Source organism: Schistocerca serialis, chromosome 2, assembly GCF_023864345.2.
Source record: "Schistocerca serialis cubense isolate TAMUIC-IGC-003099 chromosome 2, iqSchSeri2.2, whole genome shotgun sequence".
NCBI classification, from domain to species: domain Eukaryota; kingdom Metazoa; phylum Arthropoda; class Insecta; order Orthoptera; family Acrididae; genus Schistocerca; species Schistocerca serialis.
In genome coordinates, this window is record NC_064639.1 from 1068723737 (window position 1) to 1068736139 (window position 12403).

At 48.4% G+C, this 12403-nt stretch overlaps 21 non-coding genes across 21 annotated transcripts; 10 read left to right on the top strand and 11 right to left on the bottom strand.

Annotated features, from left to right (window-relative positions):
- Trnap-ugg (transfer RNA proline (anticodon UGG)) lies at window positions 1–72 on the bottom strand. The gene has a single exon. It is a non-coding gene; the product is annotated as a tRNA-Pro (tRNA).
- Window positions 73–629: 557 nt separating this feature from the next.
- On the top strand, window positions 630–701 carry Trnaq-uug (transfer RNA glutamine (anticodon UUG)). Its single transcript has one exon. It is a non-coding gene; the product is annotated as a tRNA-Gln (tRNA).
- Window positions 702–1208: 507 nt separating this feature from the next.
- On the bottom strand, window positions 1209–1280 carry Trnap-ugg (transfer RNA proline (anticodon UGG)). The gene has a single exon. It is a non-coding gene; the product is annotated as a tRNA-Pro (tRNA).
- Window positions 1281–1837: 557 nt separating this feature from the next.
- Window positions 1838–1909, top strand: Trnaq-uug (transfer RNA glutamine (anticodon UUG)). The gene has a single exon. It is a non-coding gene; the product is annotated as a tRNA-Gln (tRNA).
- A 507-nt stretch (window positions 1910–2416) lies between these two features.
- On the bottom strand, window positions 2417–2488 carry Trnap-ugg (transfer RNA proline (anticodon UGG)). The gene has a single exon. It is a non-coding gene; the product is annotated as a tRNA-Pro (tRNA).
- Window positions 2489–3045: 557 nt separating this feature from the next.
- Trnaq-uug (transfer RNA glutamine (anticodon UUG)) lies at window positions 3046–3117 on the top strand. Its single transcript has one exon. It is a non-coding gene; the product is annotated as a tRNA-Gln (tRNA).
- Window positions 3118–3624: 507 nt separating this feature from the next.
- Trnap-ugg (transfer RNA proline (anticodon UGG)) lies at window positions 3625–3696 on the bottom strand. The gene has a single exon. It is a non-coding gene; the product is annotated as a tRNA-Pro (tRNA).
- Window positions 3697–4253: 557 nt separating this feature from the next.
- Window positions 4254–4325, top strand: Trnaq-uug (transfer RNA glutamine (anticodon UUG)). Its single transcript has one exon. It is a non-coding gene; the product is annotated as a tRNA-Gln (tRNA).
- A 507-nt stretch (window positions 4326–4832) lies between these two features.
- Trnap-ugg (transfer RNA proline (anticodon UGG)) lies at window positions 4833–4904 on the bottom strand. Its single transcript has one exon. It is a non-coding gene; the product is annotated as a tRNA-Pro (tRNA).
- A 557-nt stretch (window positions 4905–5461) lies between these two features.
- On the top strand, window positions 5462–5533 carry Trnaq-uug (transfer RNA glutamine (anticodon UUG)). Its single transcript has one exon. It is a non-coding gene; the product is annotated as a tRNA-Gln (tRNA).
- A 507-nt stretch (window positions 5534–6040) lies between these two features.
- Trnap-ugg (transfer RNA proline (anticodon UGG)) lies at window positions 6041–6112 on the bottom strand. Its single transcript has one exon. It is a non-coding gene; the product is annotated as a tRNA-Pro (tRNA).
- Window positions 6113–6669: 557 nt separating this feature from the next.
- Trnaq-uug (transfer RNA glutamine (anticodon UUG)) lies at window positions 6670–6745 on the top strand. Its single transcript has one exon. It is a non-coding gene; the product is annotated as a tRNA-Gln (tRNA).
- A 503-nt stretch (window positions 6746–7248) lies between these two features.
- Trnap-ugg (transfer RNA proline (anticodon UGG)) lies at window positions 7249–7320 on the bottom strand. The gene has a single exon. It is a non-coding gene; the product is annotated as a tRNA-Pro (tRNA).
- Window positions 7321–7877: 557 nt separating this feature from the next.
- Window positions 7878–7949, top strand: Trnaq-uug (transfer RNA glutamine (anticodon UUG)). The gene has a single exon. It is a non-coding gene; the product is annotated as a tRNA-Gln (tRNA).
- Window positions 7950–8456: 507 nt separating this feature from the next.
- Trnap-ugg (transfer RNA proline (anticodon UGG)) lies at window positions 8457–8528 on the bottom strand. Its single transcript has one exon. It is a non-coding gene; the product is annotated as a tRNA-Pro (tRNA).
- Window positions 8529–9085: 557 nt separating this feature from the next.
- On the top strand, window positions 9086–9157 carry Trnaq-uug (transfer RNA glutamine (anticodon UUG)). Its single transcript has one exon. It is a non-coding gene; the product is annotated as a tRNA-Gln (tRNA).
- A 507-nt stretch (window positions 9158–9664) lies between these two features.
- Window positions 9665–9736, bottom strand: Trnap-ugg (transfer RNA proline (anticodon UGG)). The gene has a single exon. It is a non-coding gene; the product is annotated as a tRNA-Pro (tRNA).
- Window positions 9737–10293: 557 nt separating this feature from the next.
- Window positions 10294–10365, top strand: Trnaq-uug (transfer RNA glutamine (anticodon UUG)). The gene has a single exon. It is a non-coding gene; the product is annotated as a tRNA-Gln (tRNA).
- Window positions 10366–10872: 507 nt separating this feature from the next.
- Window positions 10873–10944, bottom strand: Trnap-ugg (transfer RNA proline (anticodon UGG)). Its single transcript has one exon. It is a non-coding gene; the product is annotated as a tRNA-Pro (tRNA).
- A 557-nt stretch (window positions 10945–11501) lies between these two features.
- On the top strand, window positions 11502–11573 carry Trnaq-uug (transfer RNA glutamine (anticodon UUG)). The gene has a single exon. It is a non-coding gene; the product is annotated as a tRNA-Gln (tRNA).
- Window positions 11574–12080: 507 nt separating this feature from the next.
- On the bottom strand, window positions 12081–12152 carry Trnap-ugg (transfer RNA proline (anticodon UGG)). Its single transcript has one exon. It is a non-coding gene; the product is annotated as a tRNA-Pro (tRNA).
- Between the last annotated feature and the right edge of the window lie 251 nt (window positions 12153–12403).

Consider the following 12403-nt stretch of genomic DNA (forward strand, 5'->3'; position numbering starts at 1 on the left):
GGGCTTGTCCGGGATTTGAACCCGGGACCTCCTGCACCCAAAGCAGGAATCATACCCCTAGACCATCAGGCCGCACAAGTAAGCAAGTCTGCACCCCGCCACCTACTGAGATCTTGCCGCACTTGCTACTTGCAGCATCCTAGCTGGACCATATTCTCAAAGAGGTTTCTTAATCTGACACCTACAACATGCGCTGTGCTGAACACCAGTGTATGTGAATGCTGAAAGAGCTGCTTGAGTTGTGTGACAGTATTTCGACCGTGTGTAGTGCAAATGTTATCGTGTCACGAACAATCCGCCCACTACGTAGCGTTCTGTGTCAGCACGCAGTTTTCGTCAGTACTCTGTGTCCATAGCTGTTTTCATAGCTAGGCTGCTTCCAGCACAAAGCATCCGCCATACGAAAGTGGCTGTTTCGCGATTTTGATTACCTGATCCTTCGACATCACTTCATGTACGAATACTGGCAAGAATTCTCGCTACATTCGAAGGTGCTCCTTCCACTTCCAGCCTACTTGGTTGCTTCATTAGCCACGCAAACACTTCCTGAGGACCATACGTGTAATGACATCGCATCTTATGGGCTTAATTACATGATACCACTGAATTTAAGAGCGCTACAGGCATCCGGTTCCATGGTGTAATGGTTAGCACTCTGGACTTTGAATCCAGCGATCCGAGTTCGAGTCTCGGTGGAACCTGACGCTGTGTTTTGCGATCGTTTCTAGAAATGTGTACGAGCCGGTGGTTGGAATTGTATGTGCAGAAATTTAACTAGGATCATGAAATGCAAAATGTTAATAGCAGTCCACACGTGAATGGGGAGCGCTCCAAATGCTTATGCTTTTGCTACTAGGATTAATAACGGGACGTAAGGGGTTCAACTGCGAGAAGACGACCTCAGCTGTTCCTCCCCGCAGGAAAGACATCTCACCGTTTTGGGTGCTGCATGCGCATGCATTTACCAAACTTGCATGCGATGTACTAGTTCCTGGGGAACGAATAGAATCGTTGTACGTGCCAGTCTTTACGTATAGATATAAGTAAGCGGAGACGGCTTAATCCTGCCACGTAGATTGCCTTCCATAAGACGCACCTGAGAGTCTCATGGGCCGGTGGCCCGACATGCAGTTTGTCCTGCTGCATGGCTTACTTTCAGAGACTCGCAAGTTTATCGTAGTGCTGGGTTGTCGCGAAAGTGAAAAGTAGGGCCTGTCCGGGATTTGAACCCGCGACCTCCTGCACCCAAAGCAGGAATCATACCCCTAGACCAACAGGCCGCACAAGTAAGCAAGTCTGCACCCCGCCATCTACTGAGATCTTGCCGCACTTGCTACTTGCAGCATCCTAGCTGGACCATATTCTCAAAGAGGTTTCTTAATCTGACACCTACAACATCCGCTGTGCTGAACACCAGTGTATGTGAATGCTGAAAGAGCTGCTTGAGTTGTGTGACAGTATTTCGACCGTGTGTAGTGCAAATGTTATCGTGTCACGAACAATCCGCCCACTACGTAGCGTTCTGTGTCAGCACGCAGTTTTCGACAGTACTCTGTGTCCATAGCTGTTTTCATAGCTAGGCTGCTTCCAGCACAAAGCATCCGCCATACGAAAGTGGCTGTTTCGCGATTTTGATTACCTGATCCTTCGACATCACTTCATGTACGAATACTGGCAAGAATTCTCGCTACATTCGAAGGTGCTCCTTCCACTTCCAGCCTACTTGGTTGCTTCATTAGCCACGCAAACACTTCCTGAGGACCATACGTGTAATGACATCGCATCTTATGGGCTTAATTACATGATACCACTGAATTTAAGAGCGCTACAGGCGTCCGGTTCCATGGTGTAATGTTTAGCACTCTGGACTTTGAATCCAGGGATCCGAGTTCGAGTCTCGGTGGAACCTGACGCTGTGTTTTGCGATCGTTTCTAGAAATGTGTACGAGCCGGTGGTTGGAATTGTATGTGCAGAAATTTAGCTAGGATCATGAAATGCAAAATGTTAATAGCAGTCCACACGTGAATGGGGAGCGCTCCAAATGCTTATGCTTTTGCTACTAGGATTAATAACGGGACGTAAGGGGTTCAACTGCGAGAAGACGACCTCAGCTGTTCCTCCCCGCAGGAAAGACATCTCACCGTTTTGGGTGCTGCATGCGCATGCATTTACCAAACTTGCATGCGATGTACTAGTTCCTGGGGAACGAATAGAATCGTTGTACGTGCCAGTCTTTACGTATAGATATAAGTAAGCGGAGACGGCTTAATCCTGCCACGTAGATTGCTTTCCATAAGACGCACCTGAGACTCTCATGGGCCGGTGGCCCGACATGCAGTTTGTCCTGCTGCATGGCTTACTTTCAGAGACTCGCAAGTTTATCGTAGTGCTGGGTTGTCGCGAAAGTGAAAAGTAGGGCCTGTCCGGGATTTGAACCCGGGACCTCCTCCACCCAAAGCAGGAATCATACCCCTAGACCAACAGGCCACACAAGTAAGCAAGTCCGCACCCCGCCACCTACTGAGATCTTGCCGCACTTGCTACTTGCAGCATCCTAGCTGGACCATATTCTCAAAGAGGTTTCTTAATCTGACACCTACAACATCCGCTGTGCTGAACACCAGTGTATGTGAATGCTGAAAGAGCTGCTTGAGTTGTGTGACAGTATTTCGACCGTGTGTAGTGCAAATGTTATCGTGTCACGAACAATCCGCCCACTACGTAGCGTTCTGTGTCAGCACGCAGTTTTCGACAGTACTCTGTGTCCATAGCTGTTTTCATAGCTAGGCTGCTTCCAGCACAAAGCATCCGCCATACGAAAGTGGCTGTTTCGCGATTTTGATTACCTGATCCTTCGACATCACTTCATGTACGAATACTGGCAAGAATTCTCGCTACATTCGAAGGTGCTCCTTCCACTTCCAGCCTACTTGGTTGCTTCATTAGCCACGCAAACACCTCCTGAGTACCATACGTGTAATGACATCGCATCTTATGGGCTTAATTACATGATACCACTGAATTTAAGAGTGTTACAGGCATCCGGTTCCATGGTGTAATGGTTAGCACTCTGGACTTTGAATCCAGCGATCCGAGTTCGAGTCTCGGTGGAACCTGACGCTGTGTTTTGCGATCGTTTCTAGAAATGTGTACGAGCCGGTGGTTGGAATTGTATGTGCAGAAATTTAGCTAGGATCATGAAATGCAAAATGTTAATAGCAGTCCACACGTGAATGGGGAGCGCTCCAAATGCTTATGCTTTTGCTACTAGGATTAATAACGGGACGTAAGGGGTTCAACTGCGAGAAGACGACCTCAGCTGTTCCTCCCCGCAGGAAAGACATCTCACCGTTTTGGGTGCTGCATGCGCATGCATTTACCAAACTTGCATGCGATGTACTAGTTCCTGGGGAACGAATAGAATCGTTGTACGTGCCAGTCTTTACGTATAGATATAAGTAAGCGGAGACGGCTTAATCCTGCCACGTAGATTGCTTTCCATAAGACGCACCTGAGAGTCTCATGGGCCGGTGGCCCGACATGCAGTTTGTCCTGCTGCATGGCTTACTTTCAGAGACTCGCAAGTTTATCGTAGTGCTGGGTTGTCGCGAAAGTGAAAAGTAGGGCCTGTCCGGGATTTGAACCCGGGACCTCCTGCACCCAAAGCAGGAATCATACCCCTAGACCAACAGGCCGCACAAGTAAGCAAGTCTGCACCCCGCCACCTACTGAGATCTTGCCGCACTTGCTACTTGCAGCATCCTAGCTGGACCATATTCTCAAAGAGGTTTCTTAATCTGACACCTACAACATGCGCTGTGCTGAACACCAGTGTATGTGAATGCTGAAAGAGCTGCTTGAGTTGTGTGACAGTATTTCGACCGTGTGTAGTGCAAATGTTATCGTGTCACGAACAATCCGCCCACTACGTAGCGTTCTGTGTCAGCACGCAGTTTTCGACAGTACTCTGTGTCCATAGCTGTTTTCGTAGCTAGGCTGCTTCCAGCACAAAGCATCCGCCATACGAAAGTGGCTGTTTCGCGATTTTGATTACCTGATCCTTCGACATCACTTCATGTACGAATACTGGCAAGAATTCTCGCTACATTCGAAGGTGCTCCTTCCACTTCCAGCCTACTTGGTTGCTTCATTAGCCACGCAAACACTTCCTGAGGACCATACGTGTAATGACATCGCATCTTATGGGCTTAATTACATGATACCACTGAATTTAAGAGCACTACAGGCGTCCGGTTCCATGGTGTAATGGTTAGCACTCTGGACTTTGAATCCAGGGATCCGAGTTCGAGTCTCGGTGGAACCTGACGCTGTGTTTTGCGATCGTTTCTAGAAATGTGTACGAGCCGGTGGTTGGAATTGTATGTGCAGAAATTTAACTAGGATCATGAAATGCAAAATGTTAATAGCAGTCCACACGTGAATGGGGAGCGCTCCAAATGCTTATGCTTTTGCTACTAGGATTAATAACGAGACGTAAGGGGTTCAACTGCGAGAAGACGACCTCAGCTGTTCCTCCCCGCAGGAAAGACATCTCACCGTTTTGGGTGCTGCATGCGCATGCATTTACCAAACTTGCATGCGATGTACTAGTTCCTGGGGAACGAATAGAATCGTTGTACGTGCCAGTCTTTACGTATAGATATAAGTAAGCGGAGACGGCTTAATCCTGCCACGTAGATTGCTTTCCATAAGACGCACCTGAGAGTCTCATGGGCCGGTGGCCCGACATGCAGTTTGTCCTGCTGCATGGCTTAATTTCAGAGACTCGCAAGTTTATCGTAGTGCTGGGTTGTCGCGAAAGTGAAAAGTAGGGCCTGTCCGGGATTTGAACCTGGGACCTTCTGCACCCAAAGCAGGAATCATACCCCTAGACCAACAGGCCGCACAAGTAAGCAAGTCCGCACCCCGCCACCTACTGAGATCTTGCCGCACTTGCTACTTGCAGCATCCTAGCTGGACCATATTCTCAAAGAGGTTTCTTAATCTGACACCTACAACATGCGCTGTGCTGAACACCAGTGTATGTGAATGCTGAAAGAGCTGCTTGAGTTGTGTGACAGTATTTCGACCGTGTGTAGTGCAAATGTTATCGTGTCACGAACAATCCGCCCACTACGTAGCGTTCTGTGTCAGCACGCAGTTTTCGACAGTACTCTGTGTCCATAGCTGTTTTCATAGCTAGGCTGCTTCCAGCACAAAGCATCCGCCATACGAAAGTGGCTGTTTCGCGATTTTGATTACCTGATCCTTCGACATCACTTCATGTACGAATACTGGCAAGAATTCTCGCTACATTCGAAGGTGCTCCTTCCACTTCCAGCCTACTTGGTTGCTTCATTAGCCACGCAAACACTTCCTGAGGACCATACGTGTAATGACATCGCATCTTATGGGCTTAATTACATGATACCACTGAATTTAAGAGCGCTACAGGCATCCGGTTCCATGGTGTAATGGTTAGCACTCTGGACTTTGAATCCAGCGATCCGAGTTCGAGTCTCGGTGGAACCTGACGCTGTGTTTTGCGATCGTTTCTAGAAATGTGTACGAGCCGGTGGTTGGAATTGTATGTGCAGAAATTTAACTAGGATCATGAAATGCAAAATGTTAATAGCAGTCCACACGTGAATGGGGAGCGCTCCAAATGCTTATGCTTTTGCTACTAGGATTAATAACGGGACGTAAGGGGTTCAACTGCGAGAAGACGACCTCAGCTGTTCCTCCCCGCAGGAAAGACATCTCACCGTTTTGGGTGCTGCATGCGCATGCATTTACCAAACTTGCATGCGATGTACTAGTTCCTGGGGAACGAATAGAATCGTTGTACGTGCCAGTATTTACGTATAGATATAAGTAAGCGGAGACGGCTTAATCCTGCCACGTAGATTGCTTTCCATAAGACGCACCTGAGAGTCTCATGGGCCGGTGGCCCGACATGCAGTTTGTCCTGCTGCATGGCTTACTTTCAGAGACTCGCAAGTTTATCGTAGTGCTGGGTTGTCGCGAAAGTGAAAAGTAGGGCCTGTCCGGGATTTGAACCCGAGACCTCCTGCACCCAAAGCAGGAATCATACCCCTGGACCAACAGGCCGCACAAGTAAGCAAGTCTGCACCCCGCCACCTACTGAGATCTTGCCGCACTTGCTACTTGCAGCATCCTAGCTGGACCATATTCTCAAAGAGGTTTCTTAATCTGACACCTACAACATGCGCTGTGCTGAACACCAGTGTATGTGAATGCTGAAAGAGCTGCTTGAGTTGTGTGACAGTATTTCGACCGTGTGTAGTGCAAATGTTATCGTGTCACGAACAATCCGCCCACTACGTAGCGTTCTGTGTCAGCACGCAGTTTTCGACAGTACTCTGTGTCCATAGCTGTTTTCATAGCTAGGCTGCTTCCAGCACAAAGCATCCGCCATACGAAAGTGGCTGTTTCGCGATTTTGATTACCTGATCCTTCGACATCACTTCACGTACGATTACTGGCAAGAATTCTCGCTACATTCGAAGGTGCTCCTTCCACTTCCAGCCTACTTGGTTGCTTCATTAGCCACGCAAACACTTCCTGAGGACCATACGTGTAATGACATCGCAACTTATGGGCTTAATTACATGATACCACTGAATTTAAGAGCGCTACAGGCATCCGGTTCCATGGTGTAATGGTTAGCACTCTGGACTTTGAATCCAGCGATCCGAGTTCGAGTCTCGGTGGAACGTGACGCTGTGTTTTGCGATCGTTTCTAGAAATGTGTACGAGCCGGTGGTTGGAATTGTATGTGCAGAAATTTAACTAGGATCATGAAATGCAAAATGTTAATAGCAGTCCACACGTGAATGGGGAGCGCTTCAAATGCTTATGCTTTTGCTACTAGGATTAATAACGGGACGTAAGGGGTTCAACTGCGAGAAGACGACCTCAGCTGTTCCTCCCCGCAGGAAAGACATCTCACCGTTTTGGGTGCTGCATGCGCATGCATTTACCAAACTTGCATGCGATGTACTAGTTCCTGGGGAACGAATAGAATCGTTGTACGTACCAGTCTTTACGTATAGATATAAGTAAGCGGAGACGGCTTAATCCTGCCACGTAGATTGCTTTCCATAAGACGCACCTGAGAGTCTCATGGGCCGGTGGCCCGACATGCAGTTTGTCCTGCTGCATGGCTTACTTTCAGAGACTCGCAAGTTTATCGTAGTGCTGGGTTGTCGCGAAAGTGAAAAGTAGGGCCTGTCCGGGATTTGAACCCGGGACCTCCTGCACCCAAAGCAGGAATCATACCCCTAGACCAACAGGCCGCACAAGTAAGCAAGTCTGCACCCCGCCACCTACTGAGATCTTGCCGCACTTGCTACTTGCAGCATCCTAGCTGGACCATATTCTCAAAGAGGTTTCTTAATCTGACACCTACAACATGCGCTGTGCTGAACACCAGTGTATGTGAATGCTGAAAGAGCTGCTTGAGTTGTGTGACAGTATTTCGACCGTGTGTAGTGCAAATGTTATCGTGTCACGAACAATCCGCCCACTACGTAGCGTTCTGTGTCAGCACGCAGTTTTCGACAGTACTCTGTGTCCATAGCTGTTTTCATAGCTAGGCTGCTTCCAGCACAAAGCATCCGCCATACGAAAGTGGCTGTTTCGCGATTTTGATTACCTGATCCTTCGACATCACTTCATGTACGAATACTGGCAAGAATTCTCGCTACGTTCGAAGGTGCTCCTTCCACTTCCAGCCTACTTGGTTGCTTCATTAGCCACGCAAACACTTCCTGAGGACCATACGTGTAATGACATCGCATCTTATGGGCTTAATTACATGATACCACTGAATTTAAGAGCGCTACAGGCATCCGGTTCCATGGTGTAATGGTTAGCACTCTGGACTTTGAATCCAGCGATCCGAGTTCGAGTCTCGGTGGAACCTGACGCTGTGTTTTGCGATCGTTTCTAGAAATGTGTACGAGCCGGTGGTTGGAATTGTATGTGCAGAAATTTAACTAGGATCATGAAATGCAAAATGTTAATAGCAGTCCACACGTGAATGGGGAGCGCTCCAAATGCTTATGCTTTTGCTACTAGGATTAATAACGGGACGTAAGGGGTTCAACTGCGAGAAGACGACCTCAGCTGTTCCTCCCCGCAGGAAAGACATCTCACCGTTTTGGGTGCTGCCTGCGCATGCATTTACCAAACTTGCATGCGATGTACTAGTTCCTGGGGAACGAATAGAATCGTTGTACGTGCCAGTCTTTACGTATAGATATAAGTAAGCGGAGACGGCTTAATCCTGCCACGTAGATTGCTTTCCATAAGACGCACCTGAGAGTCTCATGGGCCGGTGGCCCGACATGCAGTTTGTCCTGCTGCATGGCTTACTTTCAGAGACTCGCAAGTTTATCGTAGTGCTGGGTTGTCGCGAAAGTGAAAAGTAGGGCCTGTCCGGGATTTGAACCCGAGACCTCCTGCACCCAAAGCAGGAATCATACCCCTGGACCAACAGGCCGCACAAGTAAGCAAGTCTGCACCCCGCCACCTACTGAGATCTTGCCGCACTTGCTACTTGCAGCATCCTAGCTGGACCATATTCTCAAAGAGGTTTCTTAATCTGACACCTACAACATGCGCTGTGCTGAACACCAGTGTATGTGAATGCTGAAAGAGCTGCTTGAGTTGTGTGACAGTATTTCGACCGTGTGTAGTGCAAATGTTATCGTGTCACGAACAATCCGCCCACTACGTAGCGTTCTGTGTCAGCACGCAGTTTTCGACAGTACTCTGTGTCCATAGCTGTTTTCATAGCTAGGCTGCTTCCAGCACAAAGCATCCGCCATACGAAAGTGGCTGTTTCGCGATTTTGATTACCTGATCCTTCGACATCACTTCACGTACGATTACTGGCAAGAATTCTCGCTACATTCGAAGGTGCTCCTTCCACTTCCAGCCTACTTGGTTGCTTCATTAGCCACGCAAACACTTCCTGAGGACCATACGTGTAATGACATCGCAACTTATGGGCTTAATTACATGATACCACTGAATTTAAGAGCGCTACAGGCATCCGGTTCCATGGTGTAATGGTTAGCACTCTGGACTTTGAATCCAGCGATCCGAGTTCGAGTCTCGGTGGAACCTGACGCTGTGTTTTGCGATCGTTTCTAGAAATGTGTACGAGCCGGTGGTTGGAATTGTATGTGCAGAAATTTAACTAGGATCATGAAATGCAAAATGTTAATAGCAGTCCACACGTGAGTGGGGAGCGCTTCAAATGCTTATGCTTTTGCTACTAGGATTAATAACGGGACGTAAGGGGTTCAACTGCGAGAAGACGACCTCAGCTGTTCCTCCCCGCAGGAAAGACATCTCACCGTTTTGGGTGCTGCATGCGCATGCATTTACCAAACTTGCATGCGATGTACTAGTTCCTGGGGAACGAATAGAATCGTTGTACGTACCAGTCTTTACGTATAGATATAAGTAAGCGGAGACGGCTTAATCCTGCCACGTAGATTGCTTTCCATAAGACGCACCTGAGAGTCTCATGGGCCGGTGGCCCGACATGCAGTTTGTCCTGCTGCATGGCTTACTTTCAGAGACTCGCAAGTTTATCGTAGTGCTGGGTTGTCGCGAAAGTGAAAAGTAGGGCCTGTCCGGGATTTGAACCCGAGACCTCCTGCACCCAAAGCAGGAATCACACCCCTAGACCAACAGGCCGCACAAGTAAGCAAGTCTGCACCCCGCCACCTACTGAGATCTTGCCGCACTTGCTACTTGCAGCATCCTAGCTGGACCATATTCTCAAAGAGGTTTCTTAATCTGACACCTACAACATGCGCTGTGCTGAACACCAGTGTATGTGAATGCTGAAAGAGCTGCTTGAGTTGTGTGACAGTATTTCGACCGTGTGTAGTGCAAATGTTATCGTGTCACGAACAATCCGCCCACTACGTAGCGTTCTGTGTCAGCACGCAGTTTTCGACAGTACTCTGTGTCCATAGCTGTTTTCATAGCTAGGCTGCTTCCAGCACAAAGCATCCGCCATACGAAAGTGGCTGTTTCGCGATTTTGATTACCTGATCCTTCGACATCACTTCATGTACGAATACTGGCAAGAATTCTCGCTACATTCGAAGGTGCTCCTTCCACTTCCAGCCTACTTGGTTGCTTCATTAGCCACGCAAACACTTCCTGAGGACCATACGTGTAATGACATCGCATCTTATGGGCTTAATTTCATGATACCACTGAATTTAAGAGCGCTACAGGCATCCGGTTCCATGGTGTAATGGTTAGCACTCTGGACTTTGAATCCAGCGATCCGAGTTCGAGTCTCGGTGGAACCTGACGCTGTGTTTTGCGATCGTTTCTAGAAATGTGTACGAGCCGGTGGTTGGAATTGTATGTGCAGAAATTTAACTAGGATCATGAAATGCAAAATGTTAATAGCAGTCCACACGTGAATGGGGAGCGCTCCAAATGCTTATGCTTTTGCTACTAGGATTAATAACGGGACGTAAGGGGTTCAACTGCGAGAAGACGACCTCAGCTGTTCCTCCCCGCAGGAAAGACATCTCACCGTTTTGGGTGCTGCATGCGCATGCATTTACCAAACTTGCATGCGATGTACTAGTTCCTGGGGAACGAATAGAATCGTTGTACGTGCCAGTCTTTACGTATAGATATAAGTAAGCGGAGACGGCTTAATCCTGCCACGTAGATTGCTTTCCATAAGACGCACCTGAGAGTCTCATGGGCCGGTGGCCCGACATGCAGTTTGTCCTGCTGCATGGCTTACTTTCAGAGACTCGCAAGTTTATCGTAGTGCTGGGTTGTCGCGAAAGTGAAAAGTAAGGCCTGTCCGGGATTTGAACCCGGGACCTCCTGCACCCAAAGCAGGAATCATACCCCTAGACCAACAGGCCGCACAAGTAAGCAAGTCTGCACCCCGCCACCTACTGAGATCTTGCCGCACTTGCTACTTGCAGCATCCTAGCTGGACCATATTCTCAAAGAGGTTTCTTAATCTGACACCTACAACATGCGCTGTGCTGAACACCAGTGTATGTGAATGCTGAAAGAGCTGCTTGAGTTGTGTGACAGTATTTCGACCGTGTGTAGTGCAAATGTTATCGTGTCACGAACAATCCGCCCACTACGTAGCGTTCTGTGTCAGCACGCAGTTTTCGACAGTACTCTGTGTCCATAGCTGTTTTCATAGCTAGGCTGCTTCCAGCACAAAGCATCCGCCATACGAAAGTGGCTGTTTCGCGATTTTGATTACCTGATCCTTCGACATCACTTCACGTACGATTACTGGCAAGAATTCTCGCTACATTCGAAGGTGCTCCTTCCACTTCCAGCCTACTTGGTTGCTTCATTAGCCACGCAAACACTTCCTGAGGACCATACGTGTAATGACATCGCATCTTGTGGGCTTAATTACATGATACCACTGAATTTAAGAGCGCTACAGGCATCCGGTTCCATGGTGTAATGGTTAGCACTCTGGACTTTGAATCCAGCGATCCGAGTTCGAGTCTCGGTGGAACCTGACGCTGTGTTTTGCGATCGTTTCTAGAAATGTGTACGAGCCGGTGGTTGGAATTGTATGTGCATAAATTTAACTAGGATCATGAAATGCAAAATGTTAATAGCAGTCCACACGTGAATGGGGAGCGCTCCAAATGCTTATGCTTTTGCTACTAGGATTAATAACGGGACGTAAGGGGTTCAACTGCGAGAAGACGACCTCAGCTGTTCCTCCCCGCAGGAAAGACATCTCACCGTTTTGGGTGCTGCATGCGCATGCATTTACCAAACTTGCATGCGATGTACTAGTTCCTGGGGAACGAATAGAATCGTTGTACGTACCAGTCTTTACGTATAGATATAAGTAAGCGGAGACGGCTTAATCCTGCCACGTAGATTGCTTTCCATAAGACGCACCTGAGAGTCTCATGGGCCGGTGGCCCGACATGCAGTTTGTCCTGCTGCATGGCTTACTTTCAGAGACTCGCAAGTTTATCGTAGTGCTGGGTTGTCGCGAAAGTGAAAAGTATGGCCTGTCCGGGATTTGAACCCGGGACCTCCTGCACCCAAAGCAGGAATCATACCCCTAGACCAACAGGCCGCACAAGTAAGCAAGTCTGCACCCCGCCACCTACTGAGATCTTGCCGCACTTGCTACTTGCAGCATCCTAGCTGGACCATATTCTCAAAGAGGTTTCTTAATCTGACACCTACAACATGCGCTGTGCTGAACACCAGTGTATGTGAATGCTGAAAGAGCTGCTTGAGTTGTGTGACAGTATTTCGACCGTGTGTAGTGCAAATGTTATCGTGTCACGAACAATCCGCCCACTACGTAGCGTTCTGTGTCAG